Below are 14089 nucleotides of genomic sequence, written 5' to 3' on the forward strand. Positions count from 1 at the left end.
ACAATCTGTTGAGACCCACTGGAAATGATATCATTAACCTGGAAGTGATGTCATGGCCAGAAGTGACATCATCAAACAGGAAAATTTAACCTCTCCATCACTGTTAAAAGCATGCATATACTGTGCATAGTAGCCTGTTAAAAGTACAGATCTATAACCTTTCCCCCTAATGCAGTCACATACTAGGGTAGCATCAACTCTAATATTTTAAAAATAAAGTGCACCTTGAAATGAACGGAGGAACACCTGAAATTGGTTCATGGTCCACTTAGTGGGTCCTGATCCACAGTGTGAGAAACACAGCTTTAGACAGGTTGCTCAAACTTTAACGTACACAATCATGCCATACCAATTATAGTTTTAGTGAAATCTGAAAAAATCCTTAACTGTGTTTGAAATTAAGAAAATAAACAGTTTTCCTAGAGCCGTGCTCATGTTTCTCTGCATTAAATATGTTACAGGTATAGATTTTAGTGACTTACTGAATGCTGATGACATGGTGAGTGTAAGGGTCTGCAGCACATAGATGACTAACTCCGAATCTGAAATGGGGCTTTTAGCTCATGAAGGCAGCAAAAAGACTGCGCCATCTTCAGGGATTTTGGGAGGGTAGAGGTTGCACACACTCTCATTCTTCCAAGCTTAGAATCTTTATCATCTTCGGATGCTCAAGTCTTGGTTGAATGACCCCACCCTCCCAACAAGAGGGGTTAAGTTCATGTTGGCAGAGGTGTGTGTGTGTGTGTGTGTGTGTGGTACAATAAAATTTGATAATAAATGCATTGGTCCGTAGTTTGGTGACTGACTGTTATCTAGTATCTATGTATGTTAACAATACAGTAGCAAGTGGTGTGAGTTCTGACCTAGGTTCAAATGTCATTACTTTCAGGAACTTATTGGGTGAGCACAGTCTTGGTTTCTAGAGGTTACATTGGAGTATTGGTGACTAATGCCATAAGGATAAAAGGATTTTTTAAAACTTGTTAATCCCATAATTAGTCCCTTTAGGAAGCCCTCTTGTAGTGTCTCATCCAGGCTGAATGTGCTTTGTTTTAACCAAATCATAGCACTAGAACAGTGGTTTCCAACCTTTTTGGGGATGCTATGTCCTTAAGGAGGGTAGTGACCTGACCTGGGACCCATAGGTGCTGTCAGTATGGCACTTCTGAGTTTTGCTACCACACACACATAAATAAAAAATCCGGTTTTTGCTTGCATGCATTTGGCAGCAATGAATCCAGAAGTGCCGTACTAACAGCACCTATGGATCCCACATCAGGTCACTACCCTCCTTAAGGATATAACGTCACAAACAAAAATGTGCATGCCTGTCCTGGGAGGGGGGGGGTGTCGTGATACCCAAGTTGGGAAATACTGCATTAGAATATAGTTCTGTTGAGGATGCAGGATATTTGGAGGTTTTGTTTTTGCGTATATACAGACTTATAAATGCACACACTTGGGTTCTCCAAATAGATGGTATGTAAAACCTTTTCTAATGTGGATGTTATGTATATATGCTACAAATGTGGGCCTCATTTAGCTTACTACACATGTAATGCAATCCAAGGCAACATAGCTTACATGCAGCACAACTAACTAGAGATGTGTCAAAACTATAGGTTATTCTCTTCACGTTTTGAAATTATCCAATCTATTATATATGGATTGAAGACTGGCCATTTCTGAGTCTGCCCTGACAATTACGTAGTCAAATTCTGTTGAACTTGTTGACAGTTTTGGGAGCTGGAAAAATGCAAAGGCTCATGTTATGTATGGAAAAGTTAAGTTTGGGTATAACATTTTAGTCAAATATTGTGGTTACAATGCCTTTTATAACATCTTTTCTTATATTTCCTTAAGAGGGAGTTTGTGTGAAAGGGAATTCCTGGGGTACACATTTTTCCCCCTCTTCCTATAAAATCCTAGTAAGAGTGTTAAGCTGTTCTTGGGAGCACAGATGGAGAAAGTGAGACCCAACATGATATTTATATTTTTTTTAAGTGCAACCTTTAGACTACTGGTTTTCAAACTTTTTAGCACCAGAACCCAATTTTTAGAATGTCAATCTGTTGGGGCCCATTGGAAGTGATGTCATGGCCAGAAGTGACATCATCAAACAGGAAAATTTAACCCCCCCATCACTGTTAAAATTATTTATTTGGAACATTTAACCCCATTTTACTTTGACTCAAAGCAACTTACAATAAATAATGCATTGATTTAAATGCAGGGGGACCCCCCATATCTGTAGATTCAGTTATCTGCAGATTGGGTCCGTGGCTGCCCATGCACATGCAGCCACTTGCGCATGCCGCCTCCGGAGGGGAGTCTGAGCTCAGCAGAGGCTGGGGGTGTCCATCCCCAGCCTCTGCTGGGCTCAGATTGAGCTGTATAGCTCAAAACACATCACTTCCACTCTCTGAAACCAGAGCTCCTCTCGCCTCTGGAGGGGGTACAGCTGGCCCCTGGACCGCAGGGATGGGCATTCACCTCTATCCATGGTTTCAGGTATCCGTGGGAGGTTCTGGAATGGAACCCCCACGATTAAGGGGACACACCTGTAAAATGTTACTGCTGTTAAATTAATACTTCAACTTTTTAGTTTTCTTCTGATGCACGTGATGTGTCTTCATATGTTTTTTCTTCTAGCAACAGCATCAGTTGTTGTTGTTAATATTTTCAGAGAAGATCCTATGATCAGCTTCCTGCTAGGATGGAATTTTTGCTGCTTGGAAAGGGAGTGGTGCAAGTCAGGGAGGAGCCATGCAGATTGCATATCACGGGTGGTCAAACCTGCTTAACGTAAGAGCCATATATGATAAACTTCAGATGTTTGAGAACTGCAAGAGAAATGTTTGAGAGCTTCAATATTTAAGAAGAATTTCACTTCTTAAATATATTTCCTTACCATAAACATTAAACTTAAATTTTAATCCAGGGGACTCTCAGTTTATATCCAGTAAATAATTATAAAGCTTGGAAAAAAATTTACCTTTTATACTGTGATGCAAAAAGGAGCTCAGCCGACATTATATGTCAAAGAGCCACATGTGGCTTGTGAACCACAGTTTGACCACCCCAGCATATAATCTTCATGGGTGTGTTGTTGCAATTGGGTAATTTGGAGGCTACAGACAGAAGCCTGGTCCAGCTCTAGTTATGGCTGATAGTAGGCCCTCACAGCTGTCAGCTCCACCTAAAGATTCATGTCTTCTTTACATAAGAAAGAACCTGTTTAATATGTTTTGGATGTGTATCTCTGTGTCAGTGGAGCTATGTGCAAATATACATCTGCATTTTATACACACGCAGAAGCCTGTGAGAAGAATATTGTATGGAAGCTTTAAAAAGGAGGTTGGAGGCTGCCAGCTAATATGTTTGGTGACATACCTCAACTGGTGTTAATTTGTTATGGTGTAGTGGTTCCAGTTCTGGTCCACCCTCTGTTGTCTAGGGTCAATTTGAAGAGCAAACTAAAGAACATCATTACTCTGTCATTCCAACCACTACTCCCAAAAAGCCATGTACATACTTGCTGACCTTTGCTGGAGGTGATCAGAGATGCCCTGTTGTTGGTCCCCTTGACAATTTAATGTTAGTAATTACTAGAGCCAGGGTCCTTGTTCATCATAGCACCCTTCCAGGGAGCTCTGTCAAGTTTTTAGAAAGGGACTGAAGGCCCAATACTATCCAACTTTCCAGAGCCTCTGCAGCCACAATGCAGCCCTGACACAAGGAAACAAATGTTCCCTTACTTTGAGGAGGCCTCCGTGACTGTCCTTCCAACACAGGATGCAGCACACATCTCACTAGCGCAGTTGCATCAGTGCTGGAAATTTGAATAGGATTGGGCCCTTAATGGGCCCTTTTTAGAATAGCTTAGTTAGCCTGGCCTGTTTTTGTCTTGTGTTTATGTTTTTCACTAGCATTTTATTGTTTAGGATTTTAAATTGGCAGTTTTAACCTTTGTAAGCTATCATGAGAATAGGGTTGGGTGAAAGGCAGGATATAAATATATGAAGTGTAGTGCCTGAATCTGCCTTTCAGCCAAATCCATTTTATTGTGAGGATATAGACCAGCCATTTTCAACCACTGTACCATGGCACACTGGTGTGCCGCGAGTGGTCCACAGGTGTGCCACAGGAATTTGGGGGAAGGAAATTTATTAATAGGGCCAGTGGGAGATATGAGCCCCCCACTGGCAGCATGGTGTGCCTTGTTAATTGTCGAAAACCTGGTGGTGCGCCTTGACCATTTTAATGCCTTGTCAGTGTGCCGTGAGTTGAAAAAGGCTGAAAATCTCTGATATAGACGGATCTTTCACTGAACGATTCTTGTAATAGTTTTTTCTGATGTTGATGTATCTCAAGAGAATGCTCTCTCTTCTTTGTCTCTTCGCTTTCTTTTTCACCAACAATCACCTGTGCTTTTGTTAGAAGAAAAATTTCTTGTTCTAATAAATATGGATTTGTAGAATGTGTATTGTATTTGGCAATATGATATCTTATCCAGACTTCAGACTTGAAGCATTTCTTGTGCTGTCTTGTGAGCCCTACAGCTTTGTTATATGCTTTTACCCTCTGTTTAAAACATATTTCATATTCCTTTGCTGAGTTTGTGTGAAGCTAAAACATTTTCATCTCATTGAAATACATATCCAAGTCTGTTTCTATCAAGCTAAACAGGGGGAATTCTCCATTAGCAGTTAAATAGTTCGCCAATTTTTGTGATCTATTTCTGCAGTAATTTTCTTTCTTCAAATACTATATACCTGCAACTCAAGAATGTTCCCCCAGAACGTCCCCCTATTTGTCATACTAGTGTATTAGTGCAGGTTTTACTTGTTTAGTTTCCTGGAATTTTCCTGCTAACAAACTTGAATAAATAAGAACCATTTTCACCTAATTAGTTCATGCAGGGATATCCTAGTGTCAGATTTTGTTATCATGGACAGTTAGAATACATTTAGCTTTTCAGATAGAACTTAAACATATGTGATTGTTCAATCCTTAATTTAACATAATGGTTCAGTACAGATGATCCTCAACCATGGTTTGGAGGATTGGGAACATGACCTGCATTTAGATATTCCTTGCCCTCTTACACATGGATTCTATCTATCCTCCATTTCCAAGTTACCGCTAAACCTCTTCACCCTGTACCTTAAGAACATAAAAACAGCTCCACTAGATCAGGCGACAGACCCACCTAGTTCAGCTTCCTGTATCTCACTGGCCCACCAAATGCCCCAGGGAGCACACCAGATAACAAGAGACCTGCATCCAGGTGCCCTTCCTTGCATCTGACATAGCCCATTTCTAAAATCAGGAGGTTGTACATACACATCATGGCTTGTAACCCATAATGGATTTTTTCTCAAGAAATTTGTCAAATTCCCTTTTAAAGGCATCTAGGCTAGATGCCATCACCACATCCTGTGGCAAGGAGTTCCACAGACCAAAGAAATATTTTCTTTTCTCTGTCCTAACTCTCCCAACACTCAATTTTAGTGGATGTCCCCTGGTCCTGGTGTTATGTGAGAGTGTAAAGAGCATCTCTCTATCCGCTCTATTCTTCCCATGCATAATTTTGTATGTCTCAATCATGTTCCCCCTCAGGCACCTCTTTTCTAGGCTGAAGATGCCCAAATGCTGTAGCCTTTCCTCATAAGGAAGGTGCCCCAGCCCAGTAATCGTCTTAGTCACTCTCTTTTGCACCTTTTCCATTTCTGCTATGTCCTTTTTGAGTTGTGGTGACCAGAACTGGACACAATACTCCAGGTGTGGCCTTACCATCAATTTGTACAATGGCATTATAATATTAGCTGTTCTGTTCTCAATACCTTTTCTAATGATCCAAAGCATAGAATTGGCCTTCTTCACTGCCACCACACATTGGGTTGACACTTTCATCGACCTGTCCACCACCACCCCAAGATCTCTCTCCTGATCTGTCACAGACAGCTCAGAATCCATTAGCCTATATGTGAATTTTTGATTTTTTGCCCCAATATGTATGACTTTACACTTACTTACATTGAAACGCATCTGCCATTTTGCAGAATATTCTGCCAGTTTGGAGAGATCCTTCTGGAGCTCCTCACAATCACTTCTGGTCTTCACCACTCGGAAAAGCTTGGTGTTGTCTGCAAACTTAGCCACCTCACTGCTCAACCCTGTCTCCAGGTCATTTATGAAGAGGTTGAAGAGTAGATCCTTGGGGCACACCTCTCTCCATTGCGAAAATTGTCCATTGACACCCACTCTCTGTTTCCTGGTCTTCAACCAGTTCTCAGTCCATGAGAGGACATGTCCTCTAATTCCCTGACTGTGGAGTTTTTCAGTAGCCTTTGGTGAGGGACCGTGTTGAAAGCCTTCTAAAAGTCCAGATATATAATGTCTATAGGTTCTCCCACATCCACATGCCTGTTGACCTTTTCAGAGAATTCTCAAAGGTTTGTGAGGCAAGACTTACCCTTACAGAAGCCATGCTGATTCTCCCTCAGCAAGGCTTGTTCGTCTATGTGTTTTGAGATTCTATCTTTGATGAGGCATGCCACCATCTTACCTGGTATAGATGTTAGGCTGACTGGCCTATAGTTTCCCGGGTCCCCCCTTTTTAAAAATCGGTGTGACATTTGCTCTCCTCCAATCCTCTGGCACTGTGGCCTTTTTGAGCAACAAGTTGCATATTTTAGTCAAGAGATCAGCAACTTCATTCTTCAGTTCCTTAATAACTCTAGGGCGGATGCCATCAGGGCCCAGTGACTTAACGATCTTTAATTTATCAATGAGGTCTGAAATATCTTTTAACCTCTATCTGACTTAATTCCTTGGTCTGGAGGGACCTTTCAAGCAGTGTACCTTTCATCTGTGCACTGAAACTGAGGTGGTATGGCACTGAACATAGAGTCCAGTAAACTTAAGGATCAAAACAGATGTGACAGAAAGTGAATAATCTGAACTTGCATTTTTTTTCTTAATTAAAGTAGCTTCTGAGGAGTCTGATCAGGATTGGGACAGCAGCATGTAAGGAGGGGTCATTTATCCTTATTCTCTTGAGCTACAGTCCTGATGAAAAAGGACTTTTCCCCCAAGCTGCTATAAGACCTGGAAGGGGAGCATCTATTGGTTCCAAAGGCTCCTGAGTAAAGGGTAGACTTGGGATAAGAGAGCAGGCTTTCATGTGTTGGTGACTGGTTAAAAAGCAAGGAGAATAGCAATAACCAGAAGTTCCGGCAATGGTGGGTTGTAAGGTGCTTGTTCATAAAAGTTTTGGAGGTAAACAGTGAGATGAGGTAGCCATGTTTGCAGGTAGCACCAAATTTTTCAGGAGATGTAAACCCAAGCAATCTGCAAAGACCTCCATAGTGTAAGTGAATGTAAAGTGATACTCTTCAGGGCAAAAATTCCAACTTCATATATACACTGAGAGTCTGAACTGACACTGAGTAACAAAGAAAGATCTTTGGATTCTGGTGGATAGTGCAACGAAAACATCAATGTTGGGCACCAGCTGTGAAAAAGATGAATGCCATGCTAGGAATTATTAGGAAAAGGATGAAAATAAAATTTCTGGTATTATAATACACTCATACAAATCTGCTTTGCAGCTGCATCTCAAATACTGCATATTCTCAAAAAAGAATATTCTTTAAAAAGACAGAATTGGAAGGGGAGCAGAAAAGGTCATCTCAGATAATCAGGGATTTGGAGCACCTTCCCCATGAGCATAACTTAAACATTTGGTGTTCTTTAGTTGAGAAAAGAGTTCACTAAAGGGGAACATCATAGAAGTTGGCTCAGTTATCCATGCTGTGGACAAAGTGGATAAACAGACTTATTTCTCGCTCATAATAGTAGAACTTGGAGTTTTCTACTCAAATTGATTGGCAGGGTATTCAGAATGGAAAGGGGAAACTACATCTTCGTAACAGTTAGTGTACATAACTTGCAGCTGCAGGATGTAGTTACAGCCAGTAGTTTAAAAGGAGTAGAGAAATTCATAAAAGAAAACCTGTCTCTGGATATTAGTCAAAATAGCTGTGTGGAATTGATGTGTGTTAGAGAGAGTACATCTCTGAATGCTAGTGGCAGCGAGGTGAGGGCCACAGTAGGAGTTTGCTGTTATGATCATGAACATGGGCTTGCTAATGGCCGTTTGCTGTAAGTGTGGACAGCATCCAGCACAAAGGAAAGCATGCTGGCAAACCTCACCTCTGGCACAGTCTGTCAATCTAACAGCAAATACTGCTCTTGGAAAGAGATCATCCCTATAATGTAGAATAGTGGATACCCCATCTACATAGTGCTCTAGTAATTTATTTTCACAGTTCATTTCATTTTGTGTCTCTTTCCCTATTTAGGATCCAACATTTTTCCAAAAATGTTATGGTCTGATAGTTGCTTTGAGAGCCAGGATGTTTACAAAAATAAAAGGAGGTATACTTGTTTAGAGAGAGTAAATACATATTCATAACTTGAGTACTTAGCAAATGACAGAGTTCTGGTAATGATGATAATACACATGCACACACACAAGTTTGCACAGTGGACAATCCCCTCGAGATATACAGAATACCTTCTGGGGCCATGGGGCTGGATCCCAGTGTCTCAGATTATTTGCCAGCCCTGACCCCTAGCATCAAGCCCATAATAACAATTTATTGCCTGATGTGTCTTGTTATTTTAAAAGAGGAATTTCAGACATTTTAAATGTTTTTAAAAACAGGTATTTTTTTTCATCCTGAGTGTATGTAACAGTATTGACCAAATCAGCTACTTAGACTGTTGTGTTGGAGAATGGGTTTATGTGATTTTTAGGGAGGGGGAGTCTGACATTTTATTCTTCAGTTCAAAAAAACTGATGAAAGATACTGTATTGTAGATTTGGTCAGTTGAAAATCACCTGGCAACATACAAGAGCAACCTACTGAAGTGTCAGAAGAACATGGTATGTATAACAGTCATAGTTGGATATTTTATTCCTCACATCAATAGTTATGCTATTGCTTCAAAAGCAAGTATACAGAAAACTGAAAGCAGACCTCATTTATGTAAACATTGTGTGTTCTTTTATATTAAAACAGAGTTTGATGTGCAAATGTCTATTGAAAATGTGTGAGTACTGGTAGCTGGCAGGCTGAATAAGTGAATGATGTAGCCTGCAAGTTACTCCACAAGCTCGGAGTAACTTGACTACTGTATGCTAGTTGTTTGTGAACAGAATACAAATTGAGTGAGCTTTTGTTTTATTTTAACTGCTGAAAGCACTTTTGGTATGCGTAATGGATTGTATACCTTTTTGTAAGTCTAACACTTTTGACAGTCCATCTGGTACATATTCTGTTCCAAAATCATATTTTTGTCTACTGGTTAAGCATTGTAAGAAAATTCACATTGTTGGTGAATGTCCTAACTTTTACTATCTTTTATTGAAAATATTAACTTTGGTTTTGTTCTGCTTTAATGTCAAAAAGATCTTTAAAAGCTCCAAAGTAAGTTAGGTTTTAATTTGCAATGCAGTCTCATAATGCTTTAATAGATGATAGAATGTATGTTGAAATTCAGACACGCTGCTTGCTGTAGTAGGCATATGGTACTTTGAAAACATATGAATTTGTTATTTTATCAATGCTTTTATCTTACCAGATGCTTATTTCTTAATAAGGTCTCATAGCAAGAATTTGAAATCCTACTAATATTTGTCTTCCATAAGTTTGGAGACAAGAAGAATAAGAGGAGATTCCTTTATACCACTTCCTCAGTCTAGAAATTTGAGTACATTCTATATATTGAAGAGTCATAGGCATACATTTGCTCCTTCTCTCTACCCTTCCATTGAAATGAGAGGGAAGCCTTTGCAGGCTAACTCTGTGTGCACATTGTAGCCATTGTGCACATACATTGCAAATTAGTGATTAATGGGTATGCGTGTTTCACAGTGATTATAACCTTTGGGGGCTGATAATCTTTGGGGGCTGAAATTGGATATCTGAAAGGAGAATGGTGTTGGAATGTGTTTTATAATGGAAGTTGGGTTCTAGTCAGAATGTAACCTTAAACTATTTGTTATAGTTATGATTCACATACATAATTTCTCAGTTCCTAGAAAACTTCCAACATTGGAGGTTCAGGTGGCAGCCAATGACTGCTCAGCTGCTCTTGCACTCACAACATCTCTGGGCCAGCACCACCCCCTGCTTTTCTGCCCCAAAAGTTGCTCTCAAGCTCAATAAGAGGGATGAAGCTGGTAGAATGTAGTCCATAGTCATTAGCATGTGATTTCAAAGGTTTAAAAGGTCATACACTTTATGAAAATAATAGGAGGTTAAGATTCCCTGCCTGAGTTCTTGCATGGTCTAATTCAGGGTTTCTCAAACTAGGGCGTTACAACACCCCAGCCTGAGAGCCCTGGCCTCTGCCCCCTTAAGGGGTGGGGACGGGGAGGTAGCAACGCGATTCCCAGGAACACGTCGCTAAGGGCGCTGCAGGGACTGGCATTCACTTACCAGTGCCTGTAGCAACCTCCTAGGGGTGCGGGGCTCTGTGCGACCCTCCGCAGTGCTTCCCAGCCTTCAAAAAGTGAAAACGAAGCGATTGCACTCCACATCCGGTTTTGTAGAGGCAAGACGCGATCGCTCCACTTTCACTTTCTGGAGGCTGGAGAGCCCTGTGGATGGTCGTACAGGGCTGTCCACACCTCCGGGAGGCTGCTACAGGGACTGGTAAGTGCATGCCAGTCCCTGCAGCCCCCTTAGCGTTGGGATCCTGGGGATCGCGTTGCTGCCTTCCCACTGCCTTCCCCACTCCCCCATAATAACATAGTGTGGTCCTCAAACTCCTTGAGAGTTTGAGAACTGCAGGTCTAATTGAAGACCTGAAGCAAGTGTAACAGCTAGGCAATTGTAAATGACTAGCCATAGGGTACATGGCACATGTGAGTATCGCATTCCCAGGTATAAATAATGCTTTTGGAAAATACACTTTTTTAGTAAATAAAAACAAAAGATATTCAATTTGGCTTTTACCCAAGTGACTTACCAATTTAGCTTTATTTATAGATTTCATTGTGCCTTAAAGGCATCTCATTTTACACACAGAGAACAGTTGGTGCACGGGCTGTAAAGTGGCAAAGCTTTGAAAAAATTTTACAAATCTGAAAATCTACTTTAATCTTCTGAGTACAGAAAATGAATTATAAATGTGATACATATTACAAAATAGGTTTACCAGGGCTAAATTAGCTTAGCCAAACCCCAAAGATACACATAGATCTACACATAGATCTACGTAGATACTATGTTCCAGAGGTCTGTATGGGGATTGGAACATGTATGAGTTGAAACAATCAGCTCTTGCCAGTCCATTGCTATCATACTGCAAAGAACCACTGTGCCTGTGCGAATGCGCCACTGCAGCCATCCATAAGTTGGGGGATCCAGTGAACTTAGGGTTGAAAATGGCAAAAGACCAACAGAATAGACAAACTGTTCATCTTGTCACTTGTAACTTATGAAACAGTGCTGTCTGAATCGTAAGACATTTTGCTGTGCAGTACTCAGCAGCCTGTGTTTCTCTTCTCGAGTCATTCTTTGGGCATTAACATCTGTTAAAATTTATGATCGAACCACTAGTAAAATGTATGATAAAACCACTAGTAAAGCCAACTGAGTCTGCGCCAGTGATAACGGCATTGGGAAACTTGCATGGCCATGTTTCATGCCTCAGAGCACAGAATATGCTTTTAATATAGAATATTAGCTGTTTTAAAATTCTGAGAACCTGATTTTTATTTTTGTGAGTCTCGTTATGATCTACAAATACATAGAAATTTGAGGGTGAGTGGCACTTCCAGTTGTCAATGATAGGTGATTTTCATTCAGCAGACTTTATGCTTCCCTCATAGCCTTCTCTGCTTGACCACCGCTTCTTACTGCCTTTCAGTATTCTAGTATATTGTATGTAATATTTCTTCTTCCTGTCTGTGACAAAATTTTGACCAGATTGCACATTGGCTTTGCATTCTTTTAAATGTACAAATAGTATCCAAAATTAATATTAAATTCCAATTGATTTCCATCATTTATTGCAGTTGAGTTGTTTGCATCTCCCAGTGTACATTTGCAGGTGCCTGGCTATTGTCCAGCGTTCTAAAATGTAATCTTTTCATAGTACTGCTCCTGTTTGTGGTTGCCCTTATTAAAAACCACTCATGTGGTTACATATTCAAGTGTTTGAAAATAGAGAGCATCACTTATCTGCATATATTTGATGAAGAACTGAAAGGAACTGTAAAAAAATTTTTTAATCTCACCCAGAGGCACTTGCCTCAAGTCATACACTCTTAGTAAGTCAATGATAGATAGGTTTGATGTCTGCACATTTAGAGACGTCCGTATCCTTGTGGAACAAGCAGTAATTTGAAATTTCTTCCATAAACCTGTTGTCCAATCCATTTTTAAAATAGTTTTAGATGTAGTCCTGTTCACGTTAACATAAGAGTGAGCCCCATCAAACTAGCTTCTGAGAAGACATAAGATTGCACTGTTTGATCTTCTAATTTGCAAACTGCTTCATAGCCATTCTTATCAGTTCATTATCAGCAGGAATTTGGAAAGCATAAGATGAAAATAAAGTGATTTTTTCAGACATGAGTATTCAAAATTTTGTACTTTTAAGTACAGGTAAGATCAGATAATAGAATAGGTAAGACATTAACTGGTTCCGTTTCAGCAATGGAAGCCTTCAGCTGGAGAGCAAAAATCCAATGGGTAGCCTCGGGGTGCTGTGGGTACGAGGGTTGCTGAATAATCACTGGCTGACAGCGACATGACAGAGTAGAAGATCAGCCCTACATCTTATACAAGTGAAGCCAGATCACAAGAAACAATTGACAGGTAAAATTTTGAAATAAAAGTATCCATTACAGAGTTAATAGTTGTTTCTCAAAAGGGGCTATTGGGAACCTTAGAAAGCCTATCTTAAAAAATAGGGGCCTCCCCATGTGGTAAGATAAATTGTCACATATTGGAGGAGGGACCCTGTTTACACAACCATTCAGATCACTCTAACTGGGGAGAATGGGCTATCATTTTATTCATTTGCTCATTTATGATACCCACAAACCTATTCTGAGAAGGGCAAGAAGACTCGCATATCACCCCTGATTGCTTATAGAAGCATGTCATACACGTAAAGAATTATGACTTCAAATTTTCTTTTAACAGTTTTAATAGCAATTAGTGCGGAGATATCTTGTTGGAGAATTCATAGTTTATATATCACAGTGACTTATGTTTCTATAGTGTTTATGTATTTATGTGGTTGGTTTATCACAGACTCATCCTAAAAGCTTTGGGTAGATAAAGTTAAGAATGCAACTCTTAAAATTATTAAATCTTATTCTTGTTTTTCCCTATTCTTGGCCACTATTAGGAAAGGTCATATACTGGTTTCTGACTTGATAAGTCTGACTGATAAAGACATTCCATAATTACAGTGCAGCCACCAATAATCTCTTGAAACTTTAACTTGGCATGCCAGCAATGAACTTTAGACTCACTTGGAGCTTCCCCGCCAGGGGTCACAGTAATACACAAAGGTAGTGCTAACCTCTCAGATGTATTGGCGCCTAGGCTGTTTAGAGGTTTAGCTGCTATAACCAATGAGAATTGATCATGGAGAGCAGCAGGGAACAAACACAATAACCAAAACACCAGAATAATGTAGATCTTAATTTTGCCATCAAAAGGCAAGCTTTTGCACTAGTGCAAGCTTTTGAACCTTGTTAAGAGATGGCTGCTTGTAGAATGCCTTACAGTAACCTAACCATGAAATTCTGAAGGAAATTTCCTACCCACAACTGCAATACACCATAGCTATAAACCTAAGTGACAAGATCTGGCTGAATCCTATGGCTTGTGAGATATTTTCTCTATCCCATGTACAAGACTGCTGGCCACCAAGTCTTGCCTGGCTGTATTTTCAATAGGCTTGCCTGCTTCCAGTCTGTAACTATGATTAAACACTGGGAGAACACAGAAACGTGGTTGAGCTGAGTGAGATGAAATGGGGCAAATGGAAG

At 40.2% G+C, this 14089-nt stretch overlaps 1 protein-coding gene across 3 annotated transcripts in view; it reads left to right on the top strand.

The window, feature by feature from the left end:
* Nucleotides 1-14089, top strand: part of UBE3A (ubiquitin protein ligase E3A) — a 39444-nt gene that overhangs the window by 1773 nt on the left and 23582 nt on the right. For 2 of the 3 annotated variants that reach the window (XM_066620039.1, XM_066620041.1), the window contains exon 2: nucleotides 8891-8956. The gene's annotated coding sequence lies outside the window, so the exon portion shown is untranslated. Of the gene's footprint in view, nucleotides 1-8890; nucleotides 8957-12738; nucleotides 12903-14089 lie in introns of all 3 variants that reach the window. The other variant, XM_066620040.1, reaches the window with a different exon arrangement.

This window comes from Tiliqua scincoides, chromosome 3, assembly GCF_035046505.1.
Source record: "Tiliqua scincoides isolate rTilSci1 chromosome 3, rTilSci1.hap2, whole genome shotgun sequence".
In the NCBI taxonomy this organism is placed as follows: Eukaryota; Metazoa; Chordata; class Lepidosauria; order Squamata; family Scincidae; genus Tiliqua; species Tiliqua scincoides.